Here is a 16804-nt window from a genome sequence, read left to right as displayed (position 1 = left end):
TAAACATGCTGCTTCGCGGTCTTCTCTTGTAGGGGAATTTCTTCTGCCAAAAATTGATGATGTCATCAGTAGCGCGGCACATGGAAGGCCCCGACGAGAGAAGGCCACGAAGCAGCCTGTTTTGAGTGCTGCCAGCCTGAAGCTGCTCTGGAGGAAGGTATGTGGGGCACACGGTTGGCGGGGTTCGGATGAGAGGGAAGGATGGAGGGTCAGCGGGGGCGGGTGCTCAAGGGTTCTGCTGCACAAGGGATAGGAGGGAGGGAGGAAAGGATGGAAGCTGGGCAAGGGTTCTGTTGCACGAGGGGAGGGAGGGAGGGAGGGATAGAAGCTGGGCAAGGGTTCTGCTACACAGGGGGATGGGAGGGATGGAGGGATAGAAAGATGCTGCAGAAGGAAGGCACAAGGGGATGCGTGAGAGGGGAGGAAAGATGCTGCACATGTGGGGGAGAGAAAGGAAAGAAGAATTGGGGTGAAGGAGAAGAAGTGAGAGATGATCATGTACATTTCTTTTGTACAATAAGCCTTACGTTTCATGCTTTGCTACCTTTTAAAGACCAAAACCTTTTATGTTATGACGTTTACATTTAATTTATATTACGGTAGTTCACACAAACACTCCATCCAGCTGATCTTGGTCCAGCTCCTCTGTCAAATTTGAGAACCCATTGTGGCCTACGAGTCAAAATGTTTGCCCACCCCTGTCCTAGATCTAAAGTTGTGGAGTTGGTATATAAAACCTTCAACTCTGACTCCTTTATTTTTTTATGGTATCTCCACTTTGACTCCTTTATTTATAAATCTATATTGGTGTTGTACTACATGCAAGGTGTGGCTTCTTGGGATTTTGGCTTAAATTTATGTTTATCATTTTTGATCAGCTATTTGTGTTCTGTGGGTGTTACGAAGGTATTCTATTGGCATGATTTTTCTATGCAGCATTTTGCAGTAATTTGGCTTGTTCAGTTGTCTCAATAGTGGAAAGGATATTTGTGAGGGTGAGGGATTCTGTATTTGCGATTTATAAAATGACAGCTGTACAGAATGTTGTTTATTTTTATACTTTAATAAAATGATTTCAATATAAAAGCATAATTATTCAGAGGCTTGTATGGCTAGGATCAGACAGAGTTCATGGGGCAAGGAAAATTTTTGTCTCCATATCGCTCTCCAGGTGCCACTTTCATTAATATAAATATATAATATTTTGTAATTAAAGAACTTGACAGCAAAATATATTCTAAAAGGTGATCCAATATGTGAAACTCATTGGTAGCTTCAAGGTACCGGAGAAGCACTCACTTGACATCCAGCAAATGCAATGTTTTATCCCTTTTCTTAGATCCCTTAGGGTGAAAATTTGGCAAACAGACTTCCTGAGTGATATGGAAGGTCAAGAATTCTTTCGGTAAGAAGAATTGAACCGTGTGGAAGAAGAGCCCTGCTTCGGTAAACTTAAGGAACGGTTCCCTACAGGACAGAGCTTGTAACTTGGAAACTCATCTCACTGACATAATCGCCACCAGAAACAACCATCTTGACTGAAGGGAAGCCTCCTGTAAGGGCTCATATGGAGTTCTACTACAGTGTTAATATCCCAGGAAGAGAGGGCACAACAAAAGAGCCTTTTTAATGATCCAGATTATATCTGGGTGAGAGGCCAGATAGTCTCTTTCCCCCTGAGCTTGGAAACAGGAAAGGCCTGCTATCTGCAACTTCAGTAATCCGATCAACAGACTCTTCTAAACTCCCTCTTGCAATAAGTCCAGAACTACCGAAATTGGAGCTTATAAGGGCTCTACATCATCCACAGCATACCAGTGCTGAAAGGACTTCAAGGCCTTGGCATAGGCTGCTACCGTTGAAAACTTCTTAGCTCTAAGCAAAGTTCAAACGACCATGTCTGAGTAACCCTTGCTTGTCAGGACTGCCCATTCAAGAGTCATGCCATAAGCCTAAAATGTTCCAGATTCTCAATAGGGACAGGTCCCCGAGTGAGAAGATCCACTTGGTCCGGCAATCTGAGTTCTTCGTCCTTCTGGAGTTGAACTACAGTAGGTCCACATACCATGGTCAGTGAGGCCAATCGGGCTTCACTAGGACTACCAACCCCAGATGACTCACAATCTTGCAGATAACTCATCCTAGCATGGGCCATGGAGGGAACTCTACTCTGCTGCACCAAGCCCCTTGTCAGCACCACTCAGCAGTGGTCTTCAGGACTAACTATGAGTTATGCCAGAGGCTACCATTTCTCCACCCAAAGGAGCTTTTTGCTGTCTGAGCTCTCTGTGCTGGGAGCTGTTCTTTTCAGCACCACAATCCACTCGGTGTGAGTGGACAGCTCCCAGCAGCACTTGCAGCTCTATGCAGATTATCTCTTCTCTCAGGCTCAATAAGTCTGTTGAACAAACTTGAAGGGCTGAAGTTAGGACCCAAAGTGGTGAACTGGCCATTTGGGGAAGGATGGGCTGGAGAGGACTACAATGGCTGGGAGGGTGTAGACGGGTGGAGTAGGTTTTGACAGAGATTTCAGCAGTGGGAACCCAAGCACAGTACCGGATAGAGCTTTGGATTCTTGCCCAGAAATAGCTAAGAAGAAAACATTTTTTTAAAAATGTAAATTGAATCAGGTTGGGCAGACTGGATGGACCATTCGGGTCTTCTGCCATCATCTACTATGTTACTATGCTCTGGCTCTCTCTGATAGCCAGTGACAGGTATTCCACTCTGTCACATATGCACAAAGTAAACAAAGTTTCTCATACTGTCTTCAAAGAACTGTTTGGAGTGGGTAGTAAATATTGTAGTCCCTTCTACTGAGCTGCAATAAGCATTAATGTATACTTACTGCAGGCTAAAAAGCACTACAGTGAGAAATGCTTAGGCATCCCACAGTAGTTTTCAGACCAGCATTTTGCTTCCCACACATTAAAAAAATACTTTTTAAAGTTTTTTAACACTAGGGTATATTTGGGGCACATAGTAAGTATGCCCAGCGCTAGTCGGTTAGCTCAGCTACATTACCTTGCACTAACCGATTAGCATATGATTAGTGTGGGTGCCCTTACAGCCCTGAAACTAAGCTCCTGCGCCAATTACCACACACTAATTGGGAAATTAATGGGGAAAGAAAATGTAGCTATTTTACAGCCATGCTAAAAGTGGCCTCAGCACACATGAAACTCACACGCTAGTCATTGTACATGCCACCTTTAGTGTATATAGGTAAAAGGATCCCATTGATTTCTAACAACACACTGTCAAGTTTCTCTGGTTGATCTCTTAGTTATGTAACAAAAAGATCAGCCAGTAAAGCACAGTTACTTACCATAACAGGTGTTATCCAGGGACAGCAGGCAGATATTCTCTACATGTGGGTGACGTCATCCACGGAGCCCCGTCGCGGACATCTTTTCAAGCAAACTTGATTGAAGATCTCAAAGTTTGCTAGTGCTGTACCACGCATGCGTATGCCTTGCCGCTCCACTAGAGGGCGCGTCCCCTCCTCGTGGTCTTCAGTTCAGATAGCTAGCAAAGAAGCCAACCCGGGAAGGTGGGAAGGTTGCAAGAATATCTGCCTGCTGTCCCTGGATAACACCTGTTACGGTAAGTAACTGTGCTTTATCCCAGGACAATCAGGTAGCATATTCTCTACATGTGGGTGACCTCCAAGCTAACTAAAAAGGGACGGAGGAAAAGTTGGCAATTTATGAAAACAGATTACGCAAAACTGACTGACCAAATTGGCCGTCACATCTGGAATAAGCATCCAGACAATAGTGAGAGGTGAATGTATGAACCGAAGACTAAGTGGCGGCCTTGCAGATCTCCTCAATAGGTGTGGACCTGAGAGAAACTGAAGGGAGATAGGTTCAAAACAAATGCAAGGAAGTTTTTCTTCACCCAAAGGGTCGTGAACACTTGGAATGCGCTACCGGAGGAAGTGATCAGGCAGAGTACGGTACATGGATTCAAACAGGGATTGGACGGATTCCTGAGGGATAAAGGGATCGTGGGATACTGAGAGAGGTGCTGGGATTTAACACAAGTATAGAAAGCTAATCAGGTAATAAGTATAGAAAGCCAACCAGGTCGTGCATGGGCAAGACCAGAGGGTGAGGACTTTGATGGGAAGATAGGACTTTAATGAGAAACCAAGGTGGCAAGGGGCCCCTTCTGGTGATTCAGACAGGTCGTGACCTGTTTGGGCCACCGCGGGAGCGGACTGCTGGGCAGGATGGACCTATGGTCTGACCCGGCGGAGGTACTGCTTATGTTCTTATGTTCTTATGAAAGCATCCACCTCGAGACGATCCGGGGAGTAGATTCTTGAACAAAAGCAAGGCAACTTGTGATTGAGGGGCAAACACCTGACACAGAGTAGAGGAATGGAGCGACCACTCGTGCGGCTGAAGGAGGCGATTTAACCTGTCTGCCAAGCAGTTTTGCTCGCCCTGGATGTAGACCGCGCAAAGGAAGACGTTATGGCGTATCGCCCACTCCCAAAGCTGAAGCACTTCCTTGCAAAGCGACAGGAAACCCGTACCCCCTTGCTTGTTCACATAATACATCGCCACCTGGTTGTCCGTACGCACCAGGACCATTTGATCCTGCAGCAAGTGACGGAAAGCCACCATCACCCTGTAAATGGCCAGGAGCTCCAGCAGGTTGATGTGGCAGCAATGGTCCGCAGCCAACCAAGGACCCTGAGTCCGAAGGCCGTCGAGATGAGCCCCCCAGGCATACGCCGAGGAGTCCGTCGTTAGGACTTTCCGAGGCGGAGGCACGAGAAAGAGTAAACCTCTGGAAAGATTGAAAGAGTCAGTCCACCAACGGAGCGAGCGTCTCAAAGAGGGAATCACCGCAATGTGCTGAGATACGGGATCCCGATCCTGCTTCCACTGGGACGCCAGAGTCAACTGAGGCACCCGGAGGTGCAATCTGGCAAAGGGCGTCACATGATCGGATGCATGCTGCTATAACCTCCTCCCACTCCCGCTTACTCTTCTGGCCTGCGAACCGGCCTCCTCCCCCCCGCTCTCGTCACCCCCCTCCCCCGCGATCCTACAACCCCCCCAGCGCCGCAAAACATTTCTTACCCGATTGGGCACCGGCACCAGCACCAATGCACAGGACTTGCCAGTGCCCGAAGATCCTCCCTCGTTGTGCTGGGCTGGGCTGGGCTGTGCGGTGCAGGGAGATCCTCCTTCTTCCCTGTGCCGAGCTGGACTGGGCTTTGAGCATTTGCGCATGCTCAAAGCCTTCTGGTCTCGCTCTCTCCGAGATTCTCTGAGAATCTCGGAGAAAACGAGATCAGAAAGCTTTGAGCATGCGCAAATGCTCAAAGCCCAGTCCAGCCCGGCACAGGGAAGAAGGAGGATCTCCCTACACCGCACAGCCCAGCCCAGCCCAGCCCAACGAGGGAGGATCTTCGGGCACTGGCACTGGCACGTCCTGTGCATTGGTGCTGGTGCCGGTGCCCAATCGGGTAAGAGATGTTTTGCGGTGCTGAGGGGGTTGTAGGATCGCTGGAGAGAGGGGGTGACGTGAGCGGGGGGGAGGATGCCGGTTCGCAGGGGGGATGCCGGATCGGAATGAAAAAAAAAAGTTGTAAAACGCGCTCACACCTATAACGCGCACGGTTTGTAAAAATCGTGTATAACGCACGCGTTATATGCGTGAAAATACGGTACCTGCAGTAGAGGATTAATCCATCCTCTTTCCATGTAAATGAGAAAGAATCAAATAAACCTCTATTACAATGCACATTAAGAGAAAGAATTTCTGACTTACTCCAATTTATTTTATAACCTGAAAACTTTCCAAATGTATCAATCAATTCTAATAAGCATGGAATGGAGTTTCTGGATTTCTCAAATAAAGCAGAATATCATCTGCATATGTCAAAACTTTGTATTCTCTATCAGAAAAGAGATACCCTGTATCCCCTTTGCTTGTTGAATGGCTAACAAGGGTTCTAATACAATATCAAAAAGTAAAGGAGACAGAGGACAACCCTGTCTAACCCCCCTCTGCAACGTAAAACGATCAAAGAAATTATTATTAACATATAATCTTGCAGAAGGGGAGCTATACAAAGTTTGAATCATTTGTATAAATCCCGAGCCTATACCAAACCATTCCAATGCTTGATACATGAAAGGCTATTCAACACGATCAAAAGCTTTTTCCACATCCAAAGATATAGAAAAAACTAGATCAACAATTTCTTTAGATAAATTTAACATATGAAAGGCCAATCTAGTATTATTAGAAGAATGTCTCTTTGCAACAAATCCAGTAGAGGATTTTGAGGCCTGGGCCTTCGAGGTCGAGGGTGATTTTCCCGGGACCGAGGTCTTCGAGGCCGACGTTGAGACCGAGGTCGAGGCCGAGACTGGGCCCACAGGTAGATCGGTCTCCATAGCGAAGAGCTTCGCAATCCGCGCTCGACGCCTCCTGAGAGCCCGAGGTTGGAGGATAGCGCAACGAGGGCAAGAGCCCGTAGGATGGTTGAGAGGAACCAAGCTGTCAGGTGGAGAGACTGTAGGTTGGGATGAAGTAGAGATCCCTGATGCTACGTAAGCAGAGAGGGAAAAACTGGTAGAAGGTATGGCTCCCTGCTGCTGAGCTGAAGAAGAAGGGAGTACCAGGGTTGTCTGGGCCACCGAGGAGCAACCAGAATCATGGTGGCATGGTCGGACTTCAGCTTGACCAGCGTCTTTTCAAAGAGAGGAAATGGAGGAAACGCATATAGAAAGAGATTCGTCCAGTCCAGAAGAAAAGCATCTGCCTCGAGGCGATGAGGAGCGTAGATCCTGGAGCAGAACTGAGGCAGCTTGAAGTTGTGGGGGGCTGCAAAGAGATCTATCTGAGGCGTTCCCCACTGAGAGAAGATGTGATGAAGGGGCGTGGAATGGAGAGTCCATTCGTGAGGTTGTAGAAGACGACTCAAGTTGTCCGCCAAGGCATTGTCCACCCCCTGAATGTAGACAGCTTTGAGGAAGGTGTTGTGGCGAATTGCCCAATCCCAAACTTTCAGAGCATCCTGACAGAGGGAGGCAGATTCCGTGCTTCCCTGTTTGTTGACATAATACATTGCGACTTGATTGTCCGTGCGAATGAGGACTACACGGTCATGAAGCAGATGTTGAAAAGCATTGAGAGCATTGAAAATCGCCCTGAGTTCCAGGAGATTGATGTGACACTGACGATCCGTACTGGTCCAATAGCCTTGAGTATGGGACCATCTAGATGAGCCCCGCAAGCGTAAGTTGAAGAATCGGTCGTAAGAACATTCTGATGGGGGGGGGGGGGGCGTGTGAAAAAGTAAGCCTCTGGATAGATTGGAAGAGAGCATCCACCAGCGAAGAGACTGTGTCAGAGCAGGAGTGACCTGGATGTGTCGAGTCAGAGGATCGGAAACCTGCGTCCATTGAGATGCCAGGGTCCACTGAGGAATTCTGAGGTGAAGTCTGGCAAAAGGAGTCACGTGTACTGTAGAAGCCATGTGACCCAAAAGAACCACCATGTGTCTCGCAGAGATGGACGGGCGAGAGGAGACTGAATGACAAAGATGGAGAAGAGCTTCCAGACATTGTTGAGGAAGGAACGCTCTGAGTTGGACAGTATCCAGAACAGCTACGATGAATGGAAGAGTCTGAGAAGGCTGGAGATGGGATTTCGGGAAGTTGATTTTGAATCCCAGACTCTGGAGGAACCATAGTCCACTGGGTCGCTAGGACGACTCCTTGAGAGGTGGAATCCTTGATGAGCCAGTCATCCAGATAGGGAAACACCTGAAGACTATGGTTCCTGAGCGCAGCAGCCACCACTACCAGGCACTTGGTGAAGACTCTGGATGACGAGGCCAGGCCGAAAGGGAGCACTCTGTATTGATAATGAAGATTTCCCACCTGAAATCTGAGGTACTGACGGGAGGCCAGATGGATGGGAATGTGTGTGTAGGCCTCCTTGAGATCCAGAGAGCATAACCAGTCGTTCTGCTCGAGGAGGGATACAGAGATGCTAGGGTCAACATGCAAAATTTTTCTTTGACCAAAAATTTGTTGAGCACCCCGAGATCCAAAATAGGACACAGATCGCCCGTCTTCTTCGGAACAAGGAAGTACCGAGAATAAAATCCCTTGTTCTGTTGAGCCAAAGGAACTGGCTCGATAGCTCGCAGCTGCAGCAAAGCCTGAAGAAGAAGGGCGGTCTGGGCAGAGGTGGAATGATACTCTCTTGGAGGATGTTCCGGAGGAACTTGATGGAACTGAAGAGAGTATCCTCCCTGACAATAGAAAGGACCCAGAGGTCGGAGGTAACAGTCGTCCATCGGTGGTAAAAATGATGGCGACGACCTCCGATAGGGGGGAAAACGGGAAATGGCAGAACGACTGAGGTTATGCTTTCTATGAGACAGTCAAAAAGGCTGAGGAGCCTTGGGCACAGCAGGTGGCTGAGGCTTCTGCTGCTTCTGAGGATGTTGTCTCTTGACAGGCTGACAAATGGCAGGAGTCTGCTTCGGTGGAAAACGCCGTTGGTAAATTAGAGGAGGACTTGCAGGACGAGGAGGAGCCGGCTTCAGCTTCGAGCGGAGAATAGATGCAAAAGACTTTTCGTGGTCCGAAAGCTTCTTGGTGGCAGCCTCAATAGACTCATCAAAGAGGTCATTAACAGCGCAAGGAACATTAGCCAGCCGGTCCTGCAGGTTAGGATCCATGTCGATGGTACGGAGCCACGCCAGACGCCACATAGCCACCGAGCAAACAGTAGCTCGAGCAGACAGCTCAAAAGCATCATAGGAGGACTGAAGAAGCTGCAGCCGAAGTTGGGACAAGGATGCAAGGACTTCTTGATATTCAAAATGCGCCCGAGAATCCAGATAAGGCATGAACTTCTGAAGGATGCGATGAAAACCAGCGATTCTGAGAAAAAAGAACCCAAAACCGCGGACAAAAGAAGGCACAAGTGAAAACACTTCACGCAGAGAGTCGAAGACGGACTTCTCGGCTCCGCGGAAAAGTAAGAACTGAGGAGACGCGCCCTGTGTACTGGGCGGGAAGGCACTCGCGCATGCGCGGTGCGTGCGACTCGAAACATATCGAGTTTCTTTAAGCAAGTCTGATTGTGAAGCGTCCGCATCGGGGCTCCGTTGGATCACGTCATCCATTTGTGAGAATACCTGCCTGCTTGTCCTGGGATAATATGCTGCCTGCTTGTCCTGGGATAAACAATGTTACATCAATGTGTGCTTTTTTTCTGATATTTTGAATACTTTCACATTTATGTGTTTAAAAAAAAGTATAAAATGTAAACAATAAAAAAAATGAGAGTGTCAGAAAACTTATGGCAAACAATTTGAAAAATAGGAGTTGGCAACTCTATTAAACCAATAAAACAATTTTCAATCTCATTTACAGAGATAAAATACCACCCAAAGTAGAGGTATTTCAATAACAAGTCAAATTTGTCAAAGTTCTAACTAGGTTCCTATGTTATATTTATTTTATAAAGGCAGTATTTATTATTTATTTATTTAAATCACTTGTAGCCTGCATATCAAACAACTATGTGGATAACAACAGTAAATACATAATTAAAATAAAACATGACAAATCATTATAAAATAACAACATGTAATAAACAGTCTTAAACCTCTACCATAAAATGATTAAGGCCAAGAAGTTATAACCCCAGAAACAAATTCATACATACAAATTTATACCTCCTCTGCATATCACATAAATTACACTTTGCACCTGCTCCACTTACACAATACTTCCTGGAACACCTACAGTAGATGTACAGAATACACACAAGTATATGCTGTCTTCTCAGTGCTGTGCAGTTTTATAAAACATATTCTTCTTGTTTAAAACATTTACACATGGAAAGTGTTTTATAAAACTACCACCAATCAAATATTTATTGTGTATGTTTTATTGGAAACCGCCTTGTTTAAGATGGTTTATAAATTTTAAAATAAATATAATAAAATCTACTTGGTAGCTTATTTTCAGCTTAAGTGCTGCTTTTATTTTTTTTTTCTGCGACTATTTATTTCATGAGATTCTGGATCAACAAATTTCTCACACAAGCTCTGGAGGCTTTAAGTTGCAAGAAGTATTTTTCTTTACTACATGAGCACTTATAACTAAACTTTTCCATTACTTCTTACTGGAAACATTTTTTAATTTACCTATTGTTGACTTTGGAACCATATCTAAGAAAAAAATTAGTAAAAGGTCCACGGAAGCTGTATTTAGCAGTTATGTAGCCACCATGTCAGTAAAACAGTTATTTTTAGCACAAAACAAACAACAGCTTTGAGATTTCTGCATTTGTTGAACTGTAGAACTACTGGTTTACAGGTGTTTCCTTTTGGTAACAAGCCAAACTCCCTCATGAATCCAAACACAGAGGCTTAATTGTTCATTAGGAAGTGTTGTGAACTTTAACAGCAACTACAAAGCTTCTTCCAAGGCCTAATTACTTTCAATAGAATGTCACCAAAAATAAAGATATTTAAACTGCTGATGGCGTCATGATGTTTTGCAATAAAAATTCATTTGCAACTCTTTGGAACAAAAGGGTTTAAAAGTATGCAAGAACACAAGCAAATAATTGTTTCAGACTCTGAATTTATTTATAAATAGGTCTTCTATTTCTTGATGTTTATAAATTGTAAATTTACCGTACGTGCTTCTTTTCAAGTTAATAAGGGACTGAGGATACAAAATATCGGTATTTAGGAGAAACTGGTCTTACTTGTTAATTTCCTTTCCTTAAATTTTTCCAGATCAGTCCAGACATATACCGTATTTTCACGCATATAACGCGCGCGTTATACGCGTTTTTACCTACCGCGCATACCCCTCGCGCGCTATATGCGTGAGCGCGGTATACGAAAGTTTTCAAACATAGTTCCCACCCCGCCCGACGCCCGATTCACCCCCCCAGCAGGACCACTCGCACCCCCACCCCGAACGACCACTCGCACGCGCTCCCACCCGCACCCGCATCCACGATCGGAGCAAGAGGGAGCCCAAGCCCTCTTGCCCGGCCGACTCCCCGACGTCCGATACATCCCCCCCCCCCGGCAGGACCACTCGCACCCCCACCCCGAAGGACCGCCGACTTCCCGACAATATCGGGCCAGAAGGGAGCCCAAACCCTCCTGGCCACGGCGACCCCCTAACCCCACCCCGCACTACATTACGGGCAGGAGGGATCCCAGGCCCTCCTGCCCTCGACGCAAACCCCCCCCCCCCCCCAACGACCGTCCCCCCCCAAGAACCTCCGACCGCCCCCCCAGCCGACCCGCGACCCCCCTGGCCGACCCCCCCACCCCCCTTCCCCGTACCTTTGGAAGTTGGCCGGACAGACGGGAGCCAAACCCGCCTGTCCGGCAGGCAGCCAACGAAGGAATGAGGCCGGATTGGCCCATCCGTCCTAAAGCTCCGCCTACTGGTGGGGCCTAAGGCGCGTGGGCCAATCAGAATAGGCCCTGGAGCCTTAGGTCCCACCTGGGGGCGCGGCCTGAGGCACATGGTCGGGTTGGGCCCATGTGCCTCAGGCCGCGCCCCCAGGTGGGACCTAAGGCTCCAGGGCCTATTCTGATTGGCCCACGCGCCTTAGGCCCCACCAGTAGGCGGAGCTTTAGGACGGATGGGCCAATCCGGCCTCATTCCTTCGTTGGCTGCCTGCCGGACAGGCGGGTTTGGCTCCCGTCTGTCCGGCCAACTTCCAAAGGTACGGGGAAGGGGGGTGGGGGGGTCGTGGGGGTCGCCAGGGGGGTCGCGGGTCGGCTGGGGGAGCGGTCGGAGGTTCTTGGGGGGGGGCGGTCGTTGGGGGGGAGGGGGGTTTGCGTCGAGGGCAGGAGGGCCTGGGATCCCTCCTGCCCGTAATGTAGTGCGGGGTGGGGGTAGGGGGTCGCCGTGGCCAGGAGGGTTTGGGCTCCCTCCTGGCCCGATATTGTCGGGGAGTCGGCGGTCCTTCGGGGTGGGGGTGCGAATGGTCCTGCCGGGGGGGGGGATGAATCGGACGTCGGGGGGGGGGGGTGAACGGAGAGTCGGGACAGCGCACGGAGAGGCGGGGCAGTGCACGGAAGTCAGGGGGGTGAACGGAGAGTCGGGACAGCGCACGGAAAGTCAGGGCAGTGCACGGAAGTCAGGGGGGGTGAACGGAGAGTCGGGACAGCGCACGGAAAGTCAGGGCAGTGCATGGAAGTCAGGGGGGGGTGAACGGAGAGTCGGGACAGCGCACGGAGAGGCGGGGCAGTGCACGGAAGTCAGGGGGGGTGAACGGAGAGTCGGGACAGCGCACGGAGAGGCGGGGCAGTGCACGGAAGTCAGGGGGGTGAACGGAGAGTCGGGCAGCATGCGCGGTATAATCGTGAGCGCGTTATACCAAAGTTTTTGTGCTTATCATCGTGATTTCTGCGCGCTATACACGTGTGCGCGTTTTATACGGGTGCGTGTTATTTGCGTGAAAATACGGTATGTCATGTCCCCTGCCATCAGATGGAGCCAAAGAAAAACAGCTCAAAACTGACTTCACACCACTTATAAGGGGCCAATGCTGCTTTCAGCTACTCAGGCCTAGATTCTCAAAAAAACGTGTTAAAAAGCAGTGGTCTGATAGCGAATTTTAAAAAGTGAGTCATTGTCCAGAAAACGCTCATGTAAATCACTGGTGATAGCAATGGACACGTGCACAGAAAAAAACCCGCAAACCCCCCTTCCCCCCCCAATCACAATATCAGGAGAGATGTTCAATCTTTCCCGCAGCCACACAACACCCCCCCCCTTTGCAGCGAGAGAGAATAGGCATCTCTCCCGCTACAGGGCTTGTGGCAGGAGAGAGTGAGCATCTCTCCTACTGCAAGGGGAGGTTGTTTGCGGCGGGAGAGAATAGGTATCTCTCCCACTGCAGGGGGTGGGAGATTGTTTGCGGCGGGAGAGAATAGGCATCTCTCCCGTTGCAGAGAATAGGCATCTCTCCCATTGCAGGGGGGGTGGTTGTTTGCAGTAGGAGTGAATAGGCATCTCTCCCGCTGCAGGGGGGTGTTTGTTTGCAGCAGGAGTGGGCATCTCTCCCGCTGATGGGAAGGGGGTCACTTCAAGATGGCTTTTCTAGCAGTCTCTAACACTGCCATGCCAGGGTTTAAAACAGTGCTGTAACTGTACCAGCACCCCAGGACCAATCGCTTATTTTTGTTGTCAAAAGCCGATGCCGCTTTTAGAAAATGGCTTGGCAATTTTTAAGAATCCACCAGAGAGCTCATTTCATTGTTGAAGACCCCGTTTGCATGTCAGTGTCAGAGATTGCTAGAAACCTCGCTAAAGCCAAATCTGTTGCTAAAATGTGTGTAGGCTAAACCGTCGGAAAAAAGTTTAGCGACGGCATTAAAGTTTTGAGAATCTGGGCCTCAGTGTTTTATGCCAGAACTAAAACAACTGAAAACAATTGTTATGTTTGGGTTTCCATTTCACCACCAAAGCCAAACCTGATGCTGTCAAAAACATTTCATGACCACTAACCCAGGAATAAAGTAATACCATACTAAACCAAAAGGTATGACTGTTAGTTTTTTGAATTTATCAGACTAAGAACCCTTGACTACCTAGGTGTTGGGGGGGGGGGTTTGGAGTAAAAAAGGAGAGAGATAGTGTTTCTATTGCTTTCCTTTTATCATTGGAATTCCTTTCCATTATTTTGAATTTTAAATTTTATAAGTCGCTATGACCTATTGCAATGGAGGGGTATTAAGTAAATAATAAAATTAAACATAAACATACTGTGGGATAGGAGAAGGGAAGGTAAAATATGTGGTCAAGGGGGAGGGCCTTGAGCTTAGGGTCTATGGTATTAGATACCTTTGAGCCAGTTTTGCTATAGTCCTCTCCCATGAATAGTGAAGCAATATAGTAGTCACTGCAGCCACAAAGCCCCACAAGAATCAGAAGAGTAGAGGGAGGGACCTAGAACCATCAGGTCTATACCCATGGGTTCTGTGGACCAGCATCAGTCAATCAGTTTCCAAGGAGGAAGAAAAATCAGCCTAATAGGAGTGTTTTCTACAGGTGTCTCTCAGATTCAGTCTGTTTAATTGGGAATCAGGGCCCACAGCCTTTCCAGGAATGGCCTACTCATAATTGCTGCATCAGTCCACATGCCTGCACCATCTATTCAAGCCAGAGAAATACTGAGGAGCTGAATGCAGCACCAGCTCCTATAAGGGGGAGTTGTTAAGTCAGCTCCGAGTCGTTTTTCTCTGCTTCCATCTGCTGGTAGGAGGACATAATCCAGTTCTCTGGACCAGTCTAGCAGAGATGATGATGATGATGATAAATGATACTTTTTGCACCACAGCTACTATTCTTGGATATTTTTTCTGTTGGAATCAGATGTGCTATTTAGGAGTTACGAGGGTACAAAAACTGAACAGATGACATAAAACAAGCCAAGGGAGGGGTGAGAATATAATAGGAGAAGTGGTGTTTTTCCAGTGTTTATCCTATTTTAAATTTTTCTCAAAAGGGGTGTTTAGCAGTGCTTATCAGTTAAAACTTAAAATAAGGAGCCCTAATTATAAAAAGTGATAAAGCCTTCATATGTAAAAGTGTAATAAATTTTACAATAAGAAAAGTGCAATATATTTATTTCTATTCATTTGACATTCTGTCTTTTCCTAGGATAAGACACAAGGGAGACAGAATATAGGGATAATTTTACAGAGATGTTTCCACATGTAAAGGCTGTTTTACTTGTAGAAAGGTGAAGTTTATACGTCTTTTCACTTCCTTTCCTTGAGACCTACTAGCCCAGTCCAAACCAACAGGATGAGTTCCCCTACCAGCAGATGGAGGTAGACACTGAACTATTTCAGTGATACCACCGGTATAAGGGCTGGTGAAGTCTGGAATTCTCCAGTATGACATTGTCAAAATAGAAATAGGTCCACCTTGCCACAAACTATATTAACCCCTTTGAAAACCACTGCAGCTTATATTGTAACATCACCTTCTGAATTTCATGAACTAGGACAAGTACGAATAAATTTCACCTTCTTTTTCATCTCTGCTAGACCATTCCAGACAAGAGGAATGCAGCCAAGCAATATTCTACTGGGCAAGGGAAGACAAGGCCCCCTGAATTTCCAGCCTCACAAAGACTGCCTCACCTCTAGCAAAGATATCAATCTTGTAATCCTACAAAAGGAGATATAAAGATGACCAAGTAGTTGCCTTGTGAATGTCTTCCAGAGTGACTCCCTAGGCCTTTGCCCATAAAGGTGCCTGTACTTGAGTGAAGTGGGCATTCAGGTCTCCCAATATCGTTTGCCTGTGAATGACATATACTACCTCAATGGTTAACACTGAAAACCAAGAAAATAAGAAAATCTAGAACACTGAAAACCAAACCGAGACTCTATTGTGGAAGAACCATGCGTAGAGTGAAGTTGCCTCACTCCCTGCAAGAACTAATAATTGTTATAACTGTTGTCCCTGAAAAACTATTGAAACAAAATATGAACAAAAGGCAGCGACTTCCAAACAGCATCCCCCAAGAGATGAAGAAGCAACAGAGAGCTGAAAATTGCTACTTTCAGGGAGAGATCCTTGCCACCAAAACCTTTAAGGCTTGAAAAGCAGAATGTTCTGAGAACCAAATTAAAGTCCCATGGTGGAATTACTGGACACTATGGGGAACAGATGTGCTTAACTTCCCCTCAGGACACAACACATCTCCCCCCTCCCCCCAGTACTTGCCATGAAAACATGCCGAAGCTGCCACCTGGACCTTAAAAGAACTAAGAGACAAACTTATCTAGGCCTTCTTGAAAATGACAAAACAACAAAGGCAGCTCAGCCCTGCAAGACTCAACACCCTGATCTGAGCACCAATGTTCACATCTCCTCCAAATTCTTATACACCAAGGATGTTCAAGTCTTTGTGCTTTAAAACAGAGTTGCTACCACAGTGGGAGTATAACCTTGGTGAATCAACCTTCAGCTCTCAAGAGCTATGCTGTAAGCCCTAAGGCATCTGAATTATCCCGGAATACTGGAGCTTCACACAGTGAGTCCAATCCCCTGAGAAGTGAGAAGGGCAGTTCCACTAGGAGTTTGACTAGGTCTACATAACAAAGGCAATGTGGCCAATCTGTGGTCACCAAAATTACAAGAAAGGAATGCTTCACAATTCTGTGGATCACCCATCTGATCAGCGACCACTGAGGAAGGACCTAGAGGGGCTCCTGACAAGGCCAAGACTAAATCAAGATCATCACTTTCTATTGCCAGCTATCTTTCCTGTGATTGAAAGAAAGCTGGGCACTTTTGGCATTTAATGAATGGAGATTTCACCCAATGATCCACTACCGTGTTTCCCTGAAACTACGACATAGCATGACTTTCGGAGTAGGTCTTAATATAAGTCCTACCCCAAAAATAAGCCCTAGTTGAAGCACTGGATTCACTGGCAGCAGCGCTTCTCCCCGCCTTCCCCCTGCTGTGCTCAACCCCCCCCCATTGCCCCTTCCATCTTTCCCTCCCATCCAAACCCAGCCGACTGACTGCAAGACCGATATACCTTCTTGCAAATGGCAGCATCGGCAGCAATCTAGATAGGCTACTTCGCAGCCTTCTCCCACTGGGGCATTCCTCTGCCGCACTGTAGGGGTGTTTCCTTATTTGCACCTGAAGGTTAGGCCTCTCTGACATCATCAAGCCTGAACTATTGTTTGCAAGAAATCATTCCAGCCTAAACCGAGCAAGAAGAGAAAGAAAAATAC

The 16804-nt window shown here is 47.3% G+C and overlaps 1 protein-coding gene across 7 annotated transcripts in view; it reads right to left on the bottom strand.

Annotated features, from left to right (window-relative positions):
• GRK3 (G protein-coupled receptor kinase 3) overlaps positions 1 to 16804 on the bottom strand; it is a 466643-nt gene that overhangs the window by 389846 nt on the left and 59993 nt on the right. The window lies entirely within an intron of this gene.

The sequence above is a fragment of the Geotrypetes seraphini genome, chromosome 8, assembly GCF_902459505.1.
Source record: "Geotrypetes seraphini chromosome 8, aGeoSer1.1, whole genome shotgun sequence".
Classification (NCBI taxonomy): Eukaryota; Metazoa; Chordata; class Amphibia; order Gymnophiona; family Dermophiidae; genus Geotrypetes; species Geotrypetes seraphini.
This window is presented reverse-complemented; position numbering and strand designations above follow the sequence as displayed.